The sequence below is a fragment of the Capra hircus genome, chromosome 8 (genome assembly GCF_001704415.2).
Source record: "Capra hircus breed San Clemente chromosome 8, ASM170441v1, whole genome shotgun sequence".
NCBI lineage: Eukaryota > Metazoa > Chordata > Mammalia > Artiodactyla > Bovidae > Capra > Capra hircus.
In genome coordinates this window covers 72,531,166-72,555,040 of record NC_030815.1, presented here as the reverse complement: position 1 = coordinate 72,555,040, position 23,875 = coordinate 72,531,166, and the positions used below count along the sequence as shown (strand labels likewise).

The following is a 23,875-nucleotide window of genomic DNA, read 5'->3' as shown; positions in this document are numbered from 1 at the left end:
GGAAATTGTACTTTGGAATCATAGGATTGGATTAAAATCTTGATTCTACAACTTACTACAAGATTAACCTGGGGACAATCTGAGTCCCCTTTGAAAACTGTTAAAAATATTCTCACCTCAGGACTTCCTTGGTGGTCCAGTTGGTGAAGACTTTTTCTTCCAGTGCAGGGGCTGTGGGTTCAGTTCCTGGTCAGGGAATTAGGAATGCTGCACTGCGTGGGTGGGACAAAGACACTTAAAAAAACACTCATCCCTGACTGTATAGTGAGATTCCTGTTAACGTTCATGATGACAGTGAACATGAGAATCCTTATAAAGCAGTTCACAAGCCTCTGCCAAGTGACAGAAGCCAGTCTATCCTGTGGAGTGGTGGGGAAGGTGGTGATCTTAGGGCAGATGTGTGGACTTAACGTTCCAGAGCAGTGATTTTTAAGGAAAAACTGAAAATCTAATGTTTTATGCAAAATCTTCTGACTTTTAAAATGCTACTCCGCAAACACATGAGAATAAGCCTGGGGGATGTGAGCATACAATCCCGATGTTGTTGAATGGCATAGGAGTTGAACATGTGGACTGGAGTCAGGCAGTTGTCGTTCAGTCGCTTAGTCGTGTCTGACTCTTTGCAGTCCCATGGACTGCAGCATGCCAGGCTTCTCTGTGCTTCACTATCTCCCACAGTTTGCTCAAACTCATGTCCTTTAAGTCGATGCCATCCAACCATCTAATTCTCTGTTGCCTCTTTTGCCTCCTGCCCTCAATCTTTCCCAGCATTAGGGTCTTTTCCAACGAGCAGGCCCATTGCATCAAGTGGCCAAAGTATTGAAGCTTCAGCATTAGTCCTTTTTGAATATTCAGAATTGATTTCCTTTAGGATTGACTGGTTTGATCTCCTTGCTGTCCAAGGGACTCTCAAGAGTCTTCTCCAGCACCACAGTTTGGAAACATCAATTCTTTGGCGCTCAGCATTCTTAATGGTCCAGCTCTCACATCCAAACATGACTATTGGAAAAACCATAGCTTTGACTATACACACTTCTGTCAGCAAAGAGATGTCTTTGCTTTTTAATATGCTGTCTAGGTTTGTCATAACTTTTCTTCCAAGGAGCAAGTGTCTTTTAATTTCATGGCTGCAGTTACCGTCCACAGTGATTTTGGAACCCAGGAAATAAAATCTATTTTTATGGGACGGTGGGACTGGATGTCACGATCTTAGTTTTTTGAATGTTAAGTTTAAAGCTGGCTTCTGTACTCTCCTCTTTCACTGTCTTCAAGAGGCTAATTAGTTCCTCTTTGCTTTCTGCCACTAGTATGGTATCTGAGGTTGTTAATATTTCTACTGGCAGTCTTGATTCCAGCTTGTGATCATCTGGCCTGACATTTTTCATGAGGTACTCTGCATAGAATAAACAGAATGATAATATACAACCTTGACATATTCCTTTCCCAGTTTTCAACTCAGGTTCTAACTTGCTTCTTGACCTGCATACAGGTTTCTCAGGAGGCAGGTAAGGTGGTCTGGTATTCCTATCTCTAAGAATTTTCCACAGTTTGTTGTGATCCACATAGTCAAAGGCGTTAGTATGGTCGGTGAAGCAGATATTTTTCTGGAATTCCCTTGCTTCCTCTATGATCCATCAAATGTTCGTAATGCAATGTCTGGCAATTCCTCTGCCTTTTCTAAACCCAGCTTGTACATCTGGAATTTCTAGGTTCATGTACTGCTGAAGCCTAGCTTGAAGGATTTTGAGCATAACCTTACTAGCATGTGAAAGGAGTGCAATTGGCACTGCCCTTCTTTGGGGTTGGAATGAAAACTGACCTTTTCCAGTCCTGTGGCCACTGCTGAGTTTTTCAGATTTGCTGGCATAGTGTGTGTGGCACTTTTACAACATCATATTTTAGAATTTGATATAGCTCAGCTGGAATTCCATCACCTCTACTAGCTTTGTTTGTAGTAATGCTTCCTAAGGCCCACTTGACTTCACACTTAAGAATGTCTGGCTGTAGGTGAGTGACCACGCCATCGTGGTGATCTGGGTCATTAAGACCTTTTTTGTATAGTTGCTCTGTGTATTCTTGCCACTTCTTCTTAATCTCTTCTGCTTCTGTTAGGTCCTTACCATTTCTGTCCTTTATTTTGCCCATCCTTGCATTAAGTGTTCACTTAGTATCTCCAGTTTTCTTGAAGAGATCTCAAGTCTTTCCCATTCTATTGTTTTCCTCTATTTATTTGCATTGTTCTCTTAAGAAGGGTTTTGTTTTCTCTCCTTGCTGTTCTCTGGAACTCTGCATTCAGCCGAGTATATCATTCCCCTTCTCCTTTGCCTCTCACTTCTCTTCTTTCCTCAGCTATTTGTAAATCCTCCTCAGACAATCACTTTGCCTTCTTGCATTTCTTTTTCTTTGGGATGGTTTTGGTCACCTCTTCCTGTACAAACCTCCATCCATAGTCCTTCAAGCACTCTGTCTACCAGATCTAATTTCTTGAATCTATTTGTCACCTTCACTGTATAATCATAAGGGACTTAATTTAGGTCATACCTGAATGGCCTTTTGGTTTTCCCTACTTTCTTCATATAAGTCTGAATTTTGCAATAAGGAGCTCATGATGTGAGCCACAGTCAGCCCCAGGTCTTGTTTTTGCTGATGAATAGAGCTTCTCTGTCTTTGGCTGCAGAGAATGTAATCAGTCTGATTTCTTTATTGACCATCTGGTGATGTCCATGTGGAAAAGGTCTGTCCATTATTGGAAAAGGGTGTTTTGTTGTGACCAGTGTGTACTCTTGACAAAACTCTGTTAATCTTTTCTCTGCTTCATTTTTAGTCCAAGGCCAAATTTGCCTGTTAACTCCAGGTATCTCTTGACTTCCTATGTTTACATTCCAATTCCCTGTGATGAAAAGGACATCTTTTTTGGTGTTAGTTTTAGAATTCTTATAGGTCTTCATAGAACTCGTGAACTTCAGCTTCTTTGGCGTCAGTACTTGGGGCATAGACTTGGATTATTGTGGTGTTGAATGGTTTGCCTTGGAAACCAACTGAGATCTTTCTTTGATTTTTGAGATTGCACCTAATTACTGCATTTCAGACTCTTTTGTTGCATACGAGGGCTAATCCATTTCTTCTAAGGGAGTCTTCCCCTCAGTTGTAGATGTGATGGTCATTTGAATTAAATTCTCCCATTCCAGTCCATTTTATTTCACAGACTCCTGATATATCAATGTTCACTCTTGCCTTCTCCTTCTTGATCGCCTCTAATTTACCTTGATTCATGGACCTATTCTGAGTTCTTATGCAGTATTGTTCTTTATAATGTTGGACTTTAGTTTCACACCAGACACATCCACAACTGAGCATCGTTTTTGCTTTGGCCCAGCTGCTTCACTCTTTCTGAAGCTATTGGTAATTAATTGCCCTCTGCTCTTACCCAGTAGCATATAGGACACCTTCTGACCTGGGGGGGCTCATCTTCGGGTGTTATATCTTTTTGTCTTTTCATACTGTTCATGAGACTCTTGCAGCAAGAATCCTGTAGGGGTTTGCCCTCCCTCCTCCAGTGGACCGCATTTTGTCAGAGCTCTCCACTGTGACCCATCCATCTTGGATGGCCCTGCACAGCATGGCTCATAGGTCCATTGAGTTAGGCAAGCCCATTCACCGTGATAAGACTGTGATCCACAAAGGGGCACAAACTCTATAATGAAATACGAAACACTCAATAACTTGCATTGTTATCATATTAAATTTACATTGCCTACCAAAGCCAGTGTTCTTTGACAACCTGGAGGGATAGGGTAGGGAGAGAGCGGGGAGGGGGATTCAGGATGAAGAGACCAGTGTATACCTGTGGCTGATTCATACTGATGTATGGCAAAAACCATCAAAATATTTGTAATTATCCTCCAGTGAGAATAAATTAATTAAAAGATGATATGGGTTGACCCTTTCATCTAGCTCCACAATGACTCATTCCTCTTGTTCTCTTTCATTCTTTACCTTCTGCCAATGATTGCTCTAAGCTTCTAGCCTATGTTTCATTTCAGCCATTCTGCTGTAATAATTATAAAAATAAACGGTGATCTTTGCTTATACAAATCCTTACCTTTTCACCACCTGTATCCCTCTGCCACTTTTCACTTTAATGGGCACCCTCTCCTTCTGAGAACATTTAAACTTCAGCTTTATATGGCAGTGGGCTCTTTTATGTTTCCCACTTTCATTTTTCCCTGTCTCATTGATAGCATTTCATATCCTACCTGCCTAGGAAATGACAGTGGAAGTGTAAATATTTCCATGCTCCCTCAGACCTCAGCAAGGCAGGCTGGGCCTGTTTTCCCTTTTTTGTGTTTCCCAGCCACTGTTGTTGTTTATTCAGTTGTTCAGCAAACACAGAGTTCTCTAGTGGATTCATTTGGCTTCACTTTGGTGCATGCTATTATTTGGATTGGCCAAAAAGTTCATTTGAGTTTCCATGCACATATAGGAATCCTGAGTGAACTTTTTGGCCAACCCAGTACTTGCTTTAAAATGATCTCTAGTTAACATATTTGTCTTTCTCCTACTTTTATTTCTTGCTTTTCTAATTTATATATTCATTAGTGAGTATTTTTTTACCTTCATGATTTCCCCTTGTTCTCTACCTTTAATGACCTTCAGTTTTTCAATAAATCATCTTTCTTTACTTGTATTTGTCTTGAAAATCCTCTCCCTGACTTAAATCATCTTTTCTCTGCTTCCTTGCTAAATCTCACCTCAATCCAGTTATTTTTTTAGCCTGAGAACTTTTCTGGCATTTCAGTGTTTATTTAAGATTTCTGAACCCTAATTTAATAAAATAATTAATGATATCAAATGTAGAAAACTATGTAATTTAAAAGTAATCAAGGTGTGTTCGTTTATTGAGGACCAACCATGTGCCAAGCATTTGAGCAGAGAATGTATAGATGATCTCTTTCAGTAATTCTGACAACTCTGTGAGGAAGGTGATAGTATCCCCATGTCACAAATGTAGAAACTTTAGAAAGAGATTCAGTAGCTTCTCTAAGACAAAGCACAGAACTAGAATCTTGTTATAATTTATTTTTGGCTGTACTGGGTCTTCACTGCATGGGTTACTCTGTAGTTGCTGTCTGCGGGCTTCTCATTGCAGTGGCTTCTCCTTATGGGTCACATGCTGTAGAGCCTGCAGGCTTTAGTAGTAGCTCATGCGGCACATGAGCTCTCAGTAGTTGTGGCTCCAGGGCTCTAGAGTACAGGCTCAGTCCTTGTGCCACATAGTCCTAGCTGCTCCGCGGGCTATGGGATCTTCCTAGACCAGGTATTGAACCCGTGTCTCCTCCATTGGCAGGTGGATTCCTTACACCTGTGCCACCAGGGAAGCCCTCGAGCTGGGATTTAAATTCAGGTCATGTTGTGCTAAAAGAGAAAGCACTAAATATTTCTTCCTGTTCTCAGCTGTCCAATTTTGTGTTTATAAGACTTTTCTGGACGTTTTTGAGATTTAGTTCTGAACCTCAAGGTAAAAAAAAAAAGTCCTTACCACCTTCCCTAGGAAGTTCTGATTTACTCAGAAAATCATAGCCCACTGAAAGCAAGGCTGTCTGGCACCCTTTTCTGGTGGTTCTCTACCTGGGGAAGAGTGGCGAGTAGCTGGCCCTTCATGAGGACTAAGGAAATGAAGCCTCCTTGGTGTGGATGAAAGCTGTTCCGTCAGAGTGGCCACCTGAGCACTGTGCTAACAGTCATGTGACTTGTGTTTTGCAGTTGGAATACTGAGGGTGGAGCTTGTTATTTCTACAAAGATCATTTGTTGTTCAGTTGCTAAGTTGTGTCCGACTTTTTGGGACTCCATGGACAAAGATTATACCCTTCTCAAATAACTTGTTTGGTTTTCCTATATCTACCTATAGTTACCCTTATTACCTTTGAACTATATGAAGGGGAGAGATTACATCTCTTATTTCTATGTGATTTTTGCATCTTTAGTAGTTTTTTTACATGTAGACTCAGAAAACTGAATGGCTGAGGTCCTCATTTGAAGGAAAATTGATTTCCAAATTTATTCCCACCTAATCTAATGAAGATGTTTATTGACAGATGTGAGAAAGTACATATACCAAGCCACGTAGAGAAGGTACAGATTTTTTTTTTGCCAAAGAAAAGTAAGTGATAGATAAGATCTGTTTTGTCATGTAGAAATCATTTGTTAAAATTTATATTATTGAAGTATAGTTGATTTACAATGTTGTGTAAATTTCTACTGCACAGCACAGTGATTCAGCATACCTACAGACGTTATTTTTCATATTCTTTTCTGTAATGGTTTATCACAGACTACTAACTATACTTCCCTGTGCTAGACAGTAGGACCTTGTTTATCCACTCCGTATGTGATAGTCTGCATCTGCTAATCCCAAACACTGAATCCTTCTCTACACATTCTCTCTTCCCCCTTGGCAAACCACAAGTGTGTTCTCAATGTCAGTGCATCTGTATTTTGTTTTTGTAGATAAGTTCATTTGTGTCATAGTTTAGATTCCAAATATAAGGGATATCATATGATACTTGTCTCTTCTCTGTCTGACTTAATTTCACTTAGTATGACAATCTCCAGGTTCATCTGTGTTGCTACAAATGGCTTTATTTCATGCTTTTTTATGGCCGAGTAGTATTCCATTGTATATGTGTACTACATCTTGATCCATTCATCTGTTGAAGGACATTTAAGTTGTTTTCATGTCTTGTCTATTTTTGAAAATTTTTTTTGGAAAAATATTTGATTAACAGTGTTGTGCTAGTTTTGGGTGTACAGCAAAGTGATTCAGTTTATATTTACATCTCTCTTTTTCAAATTGCTTTCCCATTTAGGAAAACATTTAGGAAAAAAATTGTTATCCCATTATAGGATATTGGGCAGAGTTCCCTGTGTCATGTAGTAGGTCCCCACTGCTAATCTGTTTTAAACATAGCAGTATATACATGTAAATCCCAAACTTCCAGTCTGTCAGTCTCCCCATCCCTCCCACTGGCAACCATAAGTTTGTTCCCTAAGTCTGATAGTCTGCCTCCACTTTGTAAATAGTTCACCTGTATCATTTGTTTAGATTCTACCTGTAAGTGACTTCAAATGACATTTGCCTTTCTCTGTGCTTCGCTCCAGTATGATAATCCCCAGGTCCACCCATGTTGCTGCTAGTGGCATTATTTCATTGTTTTTGATGGCTGAGTAATATTCTACTGCATGAATGTACTACATTTTCTTTTGTTTTGTTATTTATTTTTTAGTTGGCGTAGAGTTGCTTTACACTGCTGTGTCAGTTTCTACTGTACAGTAAAATGAATTAGTCATACGTATATCCCTTCTTTTTTTAGGATTTCCTTCCCATTTAGGTCACCACAGAGGTCCCAGTAGAGTATCCTGTGCTACATAGTAGGTTCTCATTAGTTTCTGTTTTACACGTAGTACTGTATATATGTCAATCCCAACCCACCCCCAGTTCGGTCCACCTCTCTTTTTTTCCCCTTGTTATCCATGTTTGTTTTCTACATCAGTGTCTATTTCTGGTTTGCACAAAAGATCACCTATACCATTTTTCTGGACTCTACATATATGTAGAGTCCAGTTTTTCTCTGACTTCAGTCTAAATGATAGTCTGTAGGTCCATCCACATCTCTGCAAATGACGCAGTTCAGCTCCTTTTTATGGCTGAGTAATGTCCATTGTATATATGTACCACACCTTTATCCATTGATGTTTTGTTGTCATTTAGGTTGGTTTAATGTCTTGGCTCTTATAAATAGTGCTGCCATGAACATAGGGGTGTATATGTCTCTGAATTATACTCTTGTCTGGATGTATGCCTAGGAGTGGGATTGCCAGATCATATGGTAATTCTGTTTTTAGTGTTTTGAGGAATATCTGTATTGTTTTCCATAGTGGCTGTACCAATTTGCATTCCCACCAACAGTGTACAAGAATTGCTTCTTCTCCATACCCTCTCCTGCATTTGGTATTTGAAGTACTTTAATGATGGTCCTTCTGAGCAGTGTGAGATGATAACTCATTGTAGTGTTGATTGCATTTTTCTAATACTTGGTGATGTTGAGCATCTTTTCATGTGTCTGTTGACAGTCTGTATTTCTTCTTCGGAGAAATGTCTGGATCTTTGGCCCATTTTTTGATTGGGTTATTTTTTTGTTATTGACCTATGTGAGCTGTTTGTATATTTTGGAAAGTAAGCCCTTGTTTGTTGCCTCATTTGCAAATATTTTCTCTTGCTTGATAGGTTGTCTCTTTTTTTATGGCTTCCTTTGCTGTGCAGTGCTTATGTTTGATTAGGTCCCATTTGTTTATTTTTGCTTTTATTTCCATTGGTCTTAGGAGACTGACTTAAGAAAACATTGGTCCAATTTATGTCAGAAAACGTTTTATGTTCCCTCCTAGGAATTTTTATGGTGTCATGTCTTATGTTTAAGTATTTAAGCCATTTTGAGTTTATTATTGTATATGCTGTGAAGGGTGTGTTCTAACTTAATGATTTACACACTGATGTCCAACTTTCACAGCACCAGTTACTCAGGAATCTCTCTTCTCCCTTGTATATTCTTGCCATCTTTGTTGAAGATTAATTGACTAGAGGTGTGTTGGTTTATCTCTGAGCTCTTTTTTCTGTTCATTGGTCTATATATCTGTTTTCGTGCTAATACCATCCTGTTTTGATTATTGTAGCTTTGAGTATTATCTGAAGCCTGGCAGTTAAGCCTGCTGCATTGTTGTGTTTTTTTTTTTTTCCTTCAGTATTCCTTTGGCAATTCTGGGTCTCTTATGGTACCATATAAATTTTAGGACTTTTTTTTTCTAGTACTGTGGAAAGTCTCATGGGTAATTTGATAGCGATCACACCAACCAGTCCATCCTAAAGGAGATCGGTCCTGGGTGTTCATTGGAAGGACTGATGCTGAAGCTGAAACTCCAATACTTTGGCCACCTGATGCAAAGAGCTGACTCATTTGAAAAGACCCTGATGCTGGGAAAGATTGAGGGCAGGAGGAGAAGGGGATGACAGAGGATAAGATGGCCAATGGACATGGGTTTGGATGGACTCTGGGAGTTGGTGGTGGACAGGGAAGTCTGATGTGCCGTAGTTCATGGGGTCACAAAGAATTGGACACAATTGAGTGATGAACTGAACTGAACAGTAAATCTGTGGATTACTTTGGGGAGTATGGCCATTTTAATAATATTAATTCTTGCAGTCCATGAGATTTTGATATCTTGGTGATCTTTGAATCACCATCAATTTCATATATGAATGATGGAAAAAGTCTTTTACCTCCTGTTCATATTTATTCTTAAGTGTTTTATTTTGTTTCAGGCATTTTAAAAGGGATTTTTTTTTACATTCACTTTTTGCGTAAAGATGTGCAGCCAATTTCTGTACGTTAATTTTGTATCCTGCTACCTTGCTGAATTCATTTTATCAGTTCTAGTAGCTTTTCTGTGGAATTTAGGGTTTTCTATATATAGTATCAGGACTTCCCCAGTGACTCAGCAGTAAAGAATCCACTTGCAGTGCAGGAGCTTCAGGAAATGTGGGTTTGATCCCTGAGTGGTGAAGATCTCCTGGAGGAGGAGATGGCTACCCGCTCTAGTATTATTGCCTAGGAAGTCCCATGGACATAGGAGCCTGGCAAGCTACAGTCCTTTGGGTCACCAAGAGACAAACAGGATTGAAGTGTCTTACCACACAGGCACATATGTTCTGTCAATTCATCTAAATATAATGACAGTTTTACCTCTTCCTTTCCAGTTTGGCTATCTTTTATTTCTTTTTCTTGTGTGTTTGCTGTGACTGGGACTTCTATGCTATGTTGAATAGAAGTGGTAAGAATTGGCAACCTTGTTTTATTCCAGATTTTAGTGGAAGGGTTTTCACCTTGTCATAGTTGAGTATTATACTGGCTATTTATAACTATTGTCATAAATAGCATTTATTATGTTGATACATGTTCCCTGTATACTCAGTTTGGTGAGAGGTTTTTTTTTTTTTTATCGTGAATGGGTGTTGAATTTTACCAAATGTGTTTTCTGTATCTATTGAGATGACCGTGTAGTTTTTGTCTTTTCTTTTTTTGATGTAGTGTCACACTGGTTGATTTGCATATGTTGAGCCATTCCTGTGACCCTGGGATGAATCCAGGTTGGTCATAGTGTATGATCTTATTAATATGTTTTGGATTCGGTTTGCTTTTATTTCAGTGAGATATTTTATCAAATATATTGGCCTATAATTTTCTGGTAGTGTCTTTTTCCTGGTTTTGGTATTTGGGTGATGGTGGCTTCACAGAATGTCTTTGAGAGTGTTTCTTCCTCTTCGGTCTCTAGGATGAGTTTAAGAAGGATCAGTATAAGGTCTCCTTTGATGTTTGGTCAGCTTTGACAATGAAACCATCTGGTCCTGGACCTCTGTGGGTTTTTTTTTTAAATTACAGATTCTATTTCATCTGTAGTGATCAATCTGTTCAAATTATCTACTTTTAAATTCAGTTTTGGTAGTCTTTCGTTTCTAGAAATCTGTCCATTTCTTCTCCATTGTCCAATTTGTTGGCATATAGTAGTATTCTTTTATGGTTCATAGTATTCTCTTAGGTTTTAATTACTACAGTGTCCATTGTTATTTCTCCTTTTTTATTTCTTATTTTATTTATTTAAGGCTCTTTTCTGTGAGCTTGGCCAGAGCTTTGTTGATTTTGTTTACCTTTTTAAGGAACCAGTTCTCAGTTTTATTGATTTTTTTTTTTTCTAATGCTTTTTTTAATCGCTATTTTATTTATTTCCTGTCTGATCTTTGGGCTTCCCAGGTGACTCAGTGGTAAAGAATCCGCCTGCCAATGCAGGAGACGTGGGTTCACTCACTGGGTCGGAAAGATTCCCTGGAGAAGGAAATGGAAACCCACGCCCGTATTCTTGCCTGGGAAATTCCATGGACAGAGCAGCCTGGTGGGCTGCAGTTCCTGGAGTTGCAAAAGAGCTGGACTATACTTAGCGCCTACACCACAGCAACAAGGACAACAGTTTGATCCTTATTGTCTCCTTCCTTCTGCTGACGTTAGGTATTGTTTGCTCCCCTTCTGGTTCTGTTGCGAGGTGTTTGAGGTTCGCCTGTTTTTGAGGAAGGCTCATTTTACTCTGAGCTGCTTGGCTGCACCCTGTAGCTTTATAGTTATGTTCTCATTGCCATTTTTCTCATACTTTTTAACTCCCTCTTTGATTTTATCATTGAACTGTTGGCTTTTAATAACGTGTTGTTTAGTCTCCATGTAATCGGTTTTTTCTCATTTCTTTTTCTGTGGTTGATTTCTACTTTCATGTCAATGTGTCAGAAAAGATGCTTGAAATAATTTCTATCCTCTTAAATTTGTTGAAGATTCTTTTTTCCCTCTATATTATCAGTCCTGGAGAATGTTCCATATGCATTTGTTAGAATGTGTATTCTGAGTTTTCTAGACAAAATGTCAATGTCTAGAAAACTTACAGATGTCAGTTAAGTCTTAACTGTTCTGTCATATCATGTAAGACCTCCGTTGCCTTTTTGATTTTTTGTCCAGAATGAGTGTCTGTTGATGTGAGTATGATGTTAATATCTCCGGCTATTATTATATTCCTATCAGTTTCTCCCTTTATGTCTGTTATTTGTTTTATGTATTTTAATTCTCCTAAATTGGGTGCATATGTGTTGATGAGTATAATATCTCCTTCTGTATTGGTCCTTTTGTCATTATGTATTGTCCTTCTTTATCTTTCTCTGTGGCTTTCTTTTAAAGTCTATTTTGTCTGATATGAACATTGTGTCTCCCACTTTCTTGTCATTTCCATTTTCTTTCCCTCACATTCAATCTATACTTGTCCTTTGCCCTAATGTGAGTATCTTGTAGGCAGCCTATTGTAGGCTTTTCTTTTTTTAATCCAATCTGCCACTCTGTTTTTTGATTGGAGCATTTAGTCTGTTGATGTTTAGGATGATTATTGATAAATATATATTTATTAGTATCTTAAACCTTCTTTCCTGGTTGATTTTTATATTTCTTTTCCTTGTCACTTTTCCTGTTGTGGTTTGATGATTTTCTTTTGCAGTACGGTTCTGTTCTTTTTGGTCTTTGTACATCTATTATACATTTCTGATTTGTGGTTACTCTGTTTTTCAAGTGTGTTAACCCCTTATGTGTACTTCCTTTTGAATGATTGCCATATAATCTCAAACACATTCCAAAAAAAAATCTACATTTTCTTACTTACCTCTCCACATTTTATGATTTTTATGTCCTCTTGTACATCTTCATGTTTATCATTTTGCTATTCTTTGTGGTTATCATCACTTTCACAAAATTTGGTAGGTAATTTAATTTCCAATTATGATTTTTTCCTTTCCTGTATATTCTTGCTTCCCTTCTATTTATAGAAGACCATTCAGTATTTCTTTTAGGATACATTTTGTTGTTGTTGAGTCACTAAGTCATATCCAACTATTTGCAAACCCCATGAACTGCAGGAAAGCCAGGCTTCCCTGTCCTTTACTGTCTCTCGGATTTGCTCAAATTCCTGTCCGTTGAGTTGGTGAAGCCATCCAACTGTCTCAAACTCTGTCGCCCCCTTCTCTTCTTGCCCTCAATCTTTCCAACATCAGGGTCTTTTCCAATTAGTATTGATATATTATTTTAACTTTTGCTTGTCTGAGAAATTCTTTATCCTGCCTTCTATTCTAAATGATAATCTTGCTAGTTAGAGTGCCCCAGTTTGCAGATTTTTCCCTGTCAGGATTTTGACTATATCTTGCCATTCCCTTCTGTCCTGCAACATTTCTGAAGAGAAACCAGTTGATAACCTTACACAGATTCCCTTATAATTAGCGCTTTGTTTTTCTCTTGCTGCCTTCAGAATCTTCTCTTTAACTTTTTAATAAATTTATTTTTAATTGAAAGATAATTGCTTTACTTATATTCGTTTGGTTTCTGCCACACGTCAGCATGAATTACCCATAGGTATACATTCTCCTCTCCCTCTTGAGCCTCCCTCCTATCTCCTCCCACCCTTTCCCACCCCTCTTGGTTGTTACAGAGCCTCACTTTGAGTTCCCTGATTCGTACAGCAAAGTTCCACTGGCTGTTTTACATATGGTAATGTATATACGCTACTGTGCTACTCTACATTTGTCTCACCCTCTCCTTCCTCTCCACACCACCCGTGTCCATAAGTCTGTTCTCTGTGTCTGCGTGTCTGTTGCTGCCCTTCAAATAGGTTCATCAGAACTATCTTTCTATATTCCATAAATCGGTGTTCATATAAAGTATTTGTCTTAGTGTGATCTGTTTGGGTTCATGTTGTTTGGGATCCTCTGCACTTCCCATACCTGCATATCTGTTTACTTCTTTTGGTTTGGGAAGTTTTCAGCTATAATTTCTTCAAATAAATTTTTGATCCCCTTTTATCATCCTGTTCCATTTTGAATGTCTATTAGGTGTACACATTGGTATGCTTTATAGACTCCATAGGTCTCTTAAATCGCTTTCATTTTTTTTTTAATTTGCCTTTCTTTTTGCTCTTCTGATTGGGGGATTTCCATTATTCTATCTTGCAGATCATTTATTTGTTCTTCTTTATTATTCAACCTGCTGTTCATTGCTTTTAGCTCAGCTTTCATTACAGCAATGAGTTTTCTGATTTTCCTTGGCTCTTTGTTATTTTTTCTGGTTCCCTTTTATATTAATCTGCATTTGTATTGGTAACCTTTCTTAACTCCTTCGGTGTTTTCATTATGTCTTTGTTGAACTCAGTGTCTGTTAGACCGAAGAGGTCTGTTTCAATTTTCATTCTTTCAGGGAATCTTCTTGATCTTTTAATTGGAGTGGTTACCCTGCATCTACATTTACTTGAGTTTGTCTTGCTCAATGAGTTTAGGAGAAACAGGTATCTACTGTGGCTTTGGGGTCTATTATTATGTGGGAGCATCCTGCGTAGCTTGTGTGGGTTTAATATTTTTGGTGTGAGGACTGATTTTCATATGAAAGCCTGCTGCCTGTTTCCTCAGTCAGTGCTTACTGTTATCCCCTTGATAAGGGGGTGTCACTGGTGTGGTGACTAAAGCCTGCACAGGATGTTCGGGGGGCCCTCCTCTTTGCGGTTTCACAGCCCTCTCACAGGTAGGGTCTCCTTCCTACTTGTTGGAGTAGAAGCCCACAAATGTGTTTCTGAGCTGCGGTGCAGGGTAGTTGATACTGAAGCACTGTTGGGGAAGGGAACCACTGAGTATTGCTCTGCTGGAGCTGTCCACTGGGGAGTGTGTTCTGTGGTATAGTAACCTGTCACTGTTGTACAGGCTCACAAAATACACTGGTGTTGGCATTGCCCTCTGTCCCACGTCCATTGTGGGAATGCAGGCAGTCAGGGCTGGCGTCTCTTTTGCCGTGTGTTCACAAAGCCACAGAGCAGATGTGCCAGCAAAGATCCACTGAAGTGAGGTATGAGGACTGCTGTGGTTGTGCCCCTGGATGCACTGTAGGAGTATGGAAACAGTCCATACTCTGGTCCAGCCTCCACATGCATGTGCCCACAAAGCCCACAGCTGCTAAGGCCAGCGCCATCCCAGCCATGGGAGTACCTGCTGTCCAGTTGGATGTTATGTAGGTGCTGAGTTTATGAAACTGGCGACCGTGATGTAAATCTCCACAGCTGCGTTTCAGCCCTGCCTGTACCTCTAGGCAGTCCGCTGGCATGCCCTCAGAGCTATTAGAGGTAGTGCCAAGTCAGCTGAAAGCACACAGAGGAAGAAACGCCAATGACTGGCCTGTCCCTCGCTTCCTTGCTCTTCAAGAAAGGCTTCCCTTCTATGGCAGGCCTGAGATTCTTCCACATACCTCAATTTCAGCCTGTACCATGCTTCAGCCCCTTCAGGCTATCTCCACACAGCCAACCCCAGTCCTCTCCTGGGTCTGTCCTTGAAACTCAGGTTTCATCACTCAACCACTGCCCACACCAGCAGACTCATATCTCAGGGGAGCACAGAGTGGTGACCCGGACCATCTGTGCAGGTCTTTCTGTGTTCTGCCTGCTGTATCCTGGCCGCTGCACTCTCCTCCAATCCTCTGTTGTTATTCGGTCACTAAGTTCTGTCTGATTCTTTGTGGCCCCATGGACTATAGCAAGCCAGGCTTCCCTGTCTTTAACTAGTTCCCGGAGTTTGCTCAAACTCATGTCCATTGAGTCAGTGATGCCATCCAACCATATCATCCACTGTCGCCCCCTTCTGCCCTCAATCTTTCCTAGCATCAGGGTTTTCTCAGGTAAGTTGGCTCTTAGCATCAGGAGGCCAAAGTATTGGAGCATCAGTCCTTCCAATAAATATTCAGGGTTGATTTATTTCCATTAGGATTGACTGGTTTGATTTTCTTGCTCTCCAAGGGACTCTCAAGAGTCTTCTCCAGCACCACAGTTTGGAAGCATCAAGTCTTCAATGCTCAGCCACGTTTATGGTCCACATGGTCCAGCTCTCATACATGACTAATGCAAAAGCTATCAGTTCAGTTCAGTCACTCAGTTGTGTCCGACTCTTTGCGACCCCATGAATCGCAGCACACCAGGCCTCCCTGTCCATCACCAACTCCTGGAGTTCAGTCAGACTGAGGTCCATCGAGTCAGTGATGCCATCCAGCCATCTCATCCTCTGTCGTCCCCTTCTCCTCCTGCCCCCAATCCCTCCCAGCATCAGAGTCTTTTCCAATGAGTCAACTCTTCACATGAGGTGGCCAAAGTACTGGAGTTTCAGCTTTAGAATCATTCCTTCCAAAGAAATCCCAGGGCTGATCTCCTTCAGAATGGACTGGTTGGATCTCCTTGCAGTCCAAGGGACTCTCAAGAGTCTTTTCCAACACCACAGTTCAAACGCATCAATTCTTCAACGCTCAGCCTTCTTCACAGTCCAACTCTCACGTCCACACATGACTACTGGAAAAACCATAGTCTTGACTAGACGGACCTTAGTTGGCAAAGTAATGTCTCTGCTTTTTAATATGCTATCTAGGTTGGTCATAACTTTTGTTCCAAGGAGTAAGCATCTTTTAATTTCATGGCTGCAGTTACCATCTGCAGTGATTTAGGGGCCCAAAAAAATAAAGTCTGACACTGTTTCCACTGTTTCCCCATCTATTTCCCATGAAGTGATGGGACCGGATACCATGATCTTCGTCTTCTGAATGTTGAGCTTTAAGCCAACTAAATGGAGTTTTGTGGGCAAAGCGATGTCCCTGCTTTTTAATACATTGTCTAGGTTTGTCATAGCTTTTCTTCCAAGGAAATGGCAACACACTCAAGTACTCTTGCCTGGAAAATTCCATGGATGGAAGAGCCTCGTAGGCTCTATTCCATGGAGTTGCAAAAAGTCAGACATGACTGAGTGACTTCACTTTCACTTTCTTCCAAGGAGCAAGTGTCTTTTAGTTTTCATGGCTTGAAGTCACCATCTGCAATGGTTTTGGAGTACAAGAAAATAAAAGTCTGTCATTGTTTCCATTTTTTTCCCCCATTTATTTGCCATGAAGTTGATGGGACCAGATGCAGTAATCTTAGTTTTTTGAATATTGATTTTTAAGCTAGCTTTTTCACTTTCTTCATTCATCTTCATCAAGAGGCTCTTTAGTTCCTCTTCACTTTCTGCCATTAGCATGGTTTATTAGGTGCTATTAGGGTGGTGTCCTTTATTGTGGCCATCCTTGCATGAAATGTTCCCTTGGTATTCCGTTTTCTTCAGGAGATCTCTAATCTTTCTGATTCTATTGTTCTCTTCTAATTCTTTGCATTGTTCTTTGAAGAATGACTTATTATCTCTCCCTGCTTTTCTCTGGAACTCTGCTCCTTTGATTTATATATCTGTTTTTGTTCTAGTCCCAAGCTGTTTTGATTACCGTAGCTTTGAGTATTATGTGAAATCGAGGAGAGTTATGCTTCCTGCATTGTTGTTTTTCTTCAGTATTGCTTTGGCAATTCTGGGTCTTTTATGATTACATATAAATTTTAGGATTTTTTTTTCTAATTCTGTGAAAGGTCTCTTAGGTAATTTGATAGGGATTGCATTAAATCTGTCGCTTGCTTTGGGCAGCATGGGCGTTTTCACAGTATTAATTCTTTCTGTGATAATGTGACATCTTTCATCTCCTTGAATCACCATCAGTTTCCTTTATTAATCACCATATAAGTCTTTTATGTCCTTGTTGAGATTTATTTCTAAGTATTTTAATTCAGGCAGTTTTAAAATGAATTATTTTTATATTCGCTTTTTGATACTTCATTGTTAGTAAAGAAGTACAACCAATTTTTGTATGTTAATTTTGTATCCTGCTACCTTGCTGAATTCACTTATCAGTGCTAGTAGTTCTTCTGTGGAATCCTTAGGGTTTTCTATATATAGTATAAGGGTTCCTCAGTGGCTCAGTGATAGACATCCACCTGCAATACAGGAGCTGCATGAGATGCAAGTTTGAGCCCTGGGTCAGGAAGATTGCTTGGATGAGTGCATGGCAACCTACTCCAGTATTCTTGCCTAGAAAATCCCCATGGAAAAAGGAGCCTGGCGGGCTCCAGTCCACAGGGTCACAAAGAGTCACATACGACTGAAGCAACTTAGCATGCATGTGCACATATATATTATCATTTCATCCGAATATAATGACAGCTTCACCTCTTCCCTTCCGGTTTGGATACCTGTTATCTCTTTCTCTTATATGATTGCTATGGATAAGACTTCCCATACTGTGTGGAATAAAAGTGGTAAGAGTGGGCAACCTTGTCTTAATCCAGTTTTTAGTGTAAAATAAAGGCTTTCAGCTTTTTGCCATTGAGTATTATATTGGCTCTGAGTTTCTTATAGGTTGATATATGTTCCCTCTATACTTAATTTGGTGGAGAATGTTTTATCATGAATGGGAGCTGAATTTTATCAGATGGTCTTTCTCTATCTGTTGAGATGACTGTGTAGTTTTTGTCTTTTCTTTTATTTGATGTAGATTGATTTGCAAATGTTGGGCCATTCCTGTGACCCTAGGATGAATCCAGCTTGGTTATGGTGTATGATTTTTTGTACATGTCTTTGGATTCGGTTTGGTAATGTTTCAGTGAGAATTTTTTTCATCCAAATTATCAAATATATTGGCCTAAATTTTCTTTATTGGTGGTGTCTTTTTTCTTATTTTGGTATTGGTGGCTCCACAGAATGTTTTTGAGCGTGTGCCCTCCTCTTCAGTCTTTAGGATGAGTTTAAGAAGGATCAGTGTAAGTTGTTCTTTGCATGTTTGGTCAGTTTTGACTGTGAAGCCATCTGGTCCTGGAACTTTGTAGGATTTTTTTTTTTTTACAGATTCTATTTTGTTTGTAGTGATCAGTGTGTTCAAATTGGTCTGTTTTTTAAATTCAGTTTTCGTAGGCTGTACTTTCTAGAAACGTGTCCATTTCTTCTGGTTTGTCCAGTTTTGTTGGCATGTAGTATTCTCTGATGATTCATAGTATTCTCTTAAGATTTAAAAAATTTTTAACATATCAGTTGTTATTTCTTGTTTTTCATTTCTTATTTTGTTTATTTAGGTCCTCTCTCTTCTTTCTTATGAACCTGGCCAATAATTTGTAAATTTTCTGTACCCTTTTAAGAAACTAATTCTTGGTTTTATTGATATTTTTTTATTGCTTTTTAGAATTTTATTTTATTTCCTGTCTGATCCTTGGGCTTCCCAGATGACTCAGTGGTAAAGAATCTGCCTGCCAATGCAAGAGATGTGAGTTCAATCACTGGGTCAGGAAGATTCCCTGGAGATAAAAATGACAATATTTTTGCCTGGGAAATCCCATGGACAGAGAGCATCCTGGTGGGCTATAGTCCCTGGGGTCTCAAAAAAGTCAGACACAACTTAGTGCTAAACAACAGCAGTAACAACAATCTCATCTTTATTTCCTTCCTTCTGTTGACTTTTAAGTATTGTTTGTTCCCTCTGTTTCTAATTCTTTTATACGATATTTGTTTGAGATTTCTCTCGTTTTTTGAGGAAGGCTTGTTTTGCTAAGAACTGCTTTTGCAGCATCCCATAGGTTTTGTATAGTGGTGTTGCCATTGCCATTTGTCTCATATTTTATAATTCCTTCTTTGATTTCATCCTGAACCATTGTTTTGTTAACAATGTTGCTTAGTCGCCATGTATTCATTTTTTTCTCATTTCTGTTCTGTGGTTGATTTCTACTTTTATTTCACTGTGGTCAGAAAAGATACTTGAAATAATTTCCATCCTCTTAAATTTGTTGAGAATTATTTTCATGCTAGTGTGTGATCAATCCTAGAGAATGTTCCATGTGCACTTGAAAAGAATGTGTATCCTACATTTTTTGGATTTAATTTCTTGAAATTGCAAATTAAGTCTAACTATTCTGTTGTATCATGTATGATCTCTGTTGCCTTATTTTCTGTCCAGAACAGCTGTCCATTGATATGAGTGGGATGTCAGTGTCTCTGAGTATTACTAAATTTCCTATCAGTTTCTGCCTTCATGTCTCTTACTTAGTATTTATTTTATGTATTTTAGATCTCATAAATTGGGTGCATATATGTTGATGAGTGTAATACCTTCTTTTTGTCTTGATCCTTTTGTCATTAAATATTGTTGTTCTTTACCTTTGGCCTTTGTTTTAAAGTTTGTCTGATGCAAGCTTTATCACCCCCACTTTCCTGTCATTTTCATTTGCTTCCCCTCACATTCAGTCTATATGTATCCTTTGCCCTAAAGTGAGTCTGTCATTGGCAGCCTATTGTGGGTTCTTGTGTTTTTAATCCAGTCTGCTACTCCATGTTTTTTGATTGGAGCATTTAGTCCATTGACATTTAGGGTAATTATTGATAGATATGTATTTATTACCATTTCAGACCTTCTTTTCCAGTTGACTTTTGTTTCTTCTTTGATCTTTTCCTTCTTCTTTTTCCTTCTATAGTTTGATTTTCTTTTGCATTATGCTTCTGCTCTTTTGGTTTTTGTGCCTCTATTACACGTTTTTGATTTGTGTCTACTCTGTTTTTCAAGTATGTTAACCCCTTATATGTACTTCCTTTAGGCTGATTGTCGTATAATCTCAGATTCCACAAAAAAAATCTACATTTTGTTACTCACTCCTCCCATATTTATGATTTTGATTTCTTCTTTTACATCTTCACATTTATTGTTTTGCTATTCCTGTAGTTATCATCATTTTCAAAAAATTTGGTAAGTGATTTAATTTCCATTTGTGATTTTTTTTTTTCTTTCTTGCATATTCTTGTTTCCCTTCTATTTATTGAAGACCTTTCAATATTTCTTTTAGAATGCATTTTGTTCTTCTTGTTGTTTATTCACTAATTTATGTCTCTTTTCTACCGCATGAACTACAGCATACCAGCTTTTCCCTGTCCTTCATTATGTCCTGGAGCTTGCTCAAACTCATGTCCATTGTGTCACTGATGCCATCCAGTCATCTCATCCTGTCGTCCTCTTCACTTCATGCCCTCAATCTTTCCCAACATCAGGGCCTTTTCCAATTAGTATTGATATTTTTTTTAGTTTTTGCTTGTCTGAGAAGTTCTTTATTTTGCCTTCTATTGGAAACAATAGTCCTGATTGGTAGCATATCCTAGGTTGCAGATTTTTCACTTTTAGGACCTTAAATATATCTTGCTACTCCCTTGTGGCCTGAATCATTTGTGTAGAGAAATCATGCTTTATTTTTGTGCTTGATGCCTCTTGAATTCTTTATCTTTTAAAAAATTTATTTTTAATTGAAGGATGATTGCTTTACAATATTGAAAGCTGAGTTGTATTTTTCTATGTATATGTAATACATGCATCAATATGTATACATTGAGATGTATGAGCTGTTGCATATTTTGGAGATTTAAGCCTTTGTCACTTGTTTCATTTGCTGTTTTCTCCCATTCTTAAGGTTGTCTTTTTTACCTTATTTATAGTTCTCCTTGCTGTGCAAAAGCTTTTAAGTTTAATTAGGTCCCACTTGTTCATTTTTGTTTTTATTTTTCTTATTCTAGGAGGTGGATCATGAAGGATCTTGGTATGAGTTATGTCATACAATGTTCTGCCTGTGTTTTCCTCCAATAGCTTTATAGTTTTTGGTCTTAAATTTAGGTCTTTAATCCATTTTGAACTGATGTTTGTTATGTAGTGTTAGGAAGTGTTCTAATTTGATTCTTTTACACGTAGTTAGTTCAGTTGTCCCAGTACCACTTAATGAAGAGACTTTGCCCATGGTATATACTTCCTCCTTTGTCAAAGATAAGGTGTCAGTCATGTGTGGATTTATCCCTGGGCTTTATGTCTTGTTCCATTTGTCTGTATTTCTGTTTTTGTGTCAGTACCATACTCACTGATACTGTAGTTTTGTAGTGTATCTGAAATCAGGTAAGTTGATTCCTCCAGCTCCATTCTTTACTGCTTTGGCTATTCAGGGTCTTTTGTGTTTCCATACGAATTGTGAAATTTTTTGTTCTAGTTCTGTGAAAAATCCCATTCATAATTTGATAGGGATTGCATTGAATCTCGAAGAAGGTAATGGCACCCCACTCCAGTACTCTTGCCTGGAGAATCCCAGGCACAGAGGAGCCTGGTGGGCTGCCGTCTATGGGGTCACACAGAATCGGACACACCTGGAGCAACTTAGCAGCAGCAGCATTGAATGTGTAGACTGAATCTGATAGTATAGTAATTTTCACAGTATTGATTCTACCAACCCAGGAGCATGAAATATCTCTACAACTGTTTATGTTATCTTTGATTTTTTTCATCAGTATCTTATAGTTTTCTGTATACAGCTCTTTTGTCTCGTTTAGTTCAGTTCAGTCACTCAGTTGTATCTTAACTCCTTGTGACCCCATGGACTGCAGCACACCAGGCATCCCTATCTATCACCAACTCCCAGAGCTTACTCAAACTCACATCCATTGAGTCAGTGATGCCATGCAACCATCTTATCCTCTGTCGTCCCCTTCTCCTCCTGCCTTCAGGCTTTCCCAGCATCAGGATCTTTTCAGATGAGTCAGTTCTTCACATCAGGTGGCCAAAGTATTGGTGTTTCCGTTTCAGCATCATCCTTCAAATGAATATTCAAGACTGATTTCCTTAGGATGGACTGGTTGGATCTCTTTGTAGTCCGAGGGACTGTCAAGAGTCTTCTCCAGCACCACAGTTCAAAAGCATCAATTCTTCGGTGCTTACCTTTCTTTATAGTCCGACTCTCACATCCATACATGACTACTGGAAAAACCATAGCTTTGACTAGACAGACCTTTCTTGGCAAAGTAATGTCTCTGCTTTTTAATATGCTATCTAGGTTGGTCATAACTTTTCCTCAAGGAAGTAAGCGTCTTTTAATTTCATGGCTGCAGTCTCCTTCTGCAGTGATTTTGGAGCCCCTAAAAATAAAGTCTCTCACTGTTTCCACTGTTTCCCCATCTTTTTGCCATGAAGTGATGGGACTGGATGCCATGATCTTAGTTTTCTGAATGTTGAGCTTTAAGCCAGCCTTTTCACTCTCCTCTTTCACTTTCATCAAGAGGCTCTTTAGTTGTTCTTCGCTTTCTGCCATAAGTGTGGTGTCATCTGCATATCTGAGGTTATTGATATTTCTCCCGGCAAACTTGAATCCAGCCTGTGCTTCATCCAGCCCAGCATTTCTCATAATGTACTCTGCATGTAAGTTAAATAAGCAAGGTGACAATATAGAACCTTGATGTACTCCTTTCCCAATTTTGAACCAGTCCATTATTCCATGTCCAGTTCTAACTGTTGCTTCCTGACCTTCATACAGATTTCTCAAGAGGCAGATCAGGTGGTCTAGTATTCCCATCTCTTTCAGAATTTTCCAGATTGTTGTGATCCACACAGTCAAAGGTTTTGGCATAGTCAATAAAGCAGAAATAGATGTTTTTCTGGGACTCTCTTGCTTTTTCCATGATCCAGCGGATGTTAGCAATTTGATGTCTGGTTCCTCTGCCTTTTCTAAAACCAGCTTGAGCATCTGGAAGTTCATGGTTCACGTATTGCTGAAGCCTGGCTTGGAAAATTTTAAGCGTTACCTTACTAGCATGTGAATGAGTGCAATTGTGTGGTAGTTTGAGCATTCTTTGGCATTGCCTTTCTTTGGAATTGGAATGAAAACTGACCTTTTCCAGTCCTGTGGCCACTGCTGAGTTTTCCAAATTTGCTGGCATTTTGAGTGCAGCACTTTGACAGCATCATCTTTCAGGATTTGAAACAGCTCAACTGGAATTCCATCACCTCCACTAGCTTTGTTCATAGTGATGCTTCCTAAGGCCCACTTGACTTCACATTCCAGGATGTCTGGCTGTAGGTGAGTGATCACACCATCATGATTATCTGGGTCATGAAGATCTTTTTTGTACAATTCTTCTGTGTATTCTTGCCACCTCTTTTTAATACTAATCTTCTGCTTCTGTTAGGTCCAAACCATTTCTGTCCTTTATTGTGCCCATCTTTGCATGAAAAATTCCCTTGGTATCTCTAATTTTCTTGAAAAGATGTCGAGTCTTTCCCATTTGATTGTTTTCCTCTATTTCTTTGCACTGATCACTGAGGAAGGCTTTCTTATCTCTCCTTGCTGTTCTTTGGAACTCTGCATTCAAATGAGTATATCTTTCCTTTTCTCCTTAGCTTTTCACTTCTCTTCTTTTCACAGCTATTTGTAAGGCCTTCTCAGACAGCCATTTTGCTTTTTTGCATTTCTTTTTCTTGGGGATAGTCTTGATTCCTGTCTCCTATTCAATGTTGTGAACCTCTGTCCACAGTTTTT

At 39.0% G+C, this 23,875-nt stretch overlaps 1 protein-coding gene across 1 annotated transcript in view; it reads left to right on the top strand.

Moving 5' to 3' along the window:
• Positions 1 to 23,875, top strand: part of KCTD9 (potassium channel tetramerization domain containing 9) — an 83,428-nt gene that overhangs the window by 27,593 nt on the left and 31,960 nt on the right. The gene's annotated exons all lie outside the window — the stretch shown is intronic.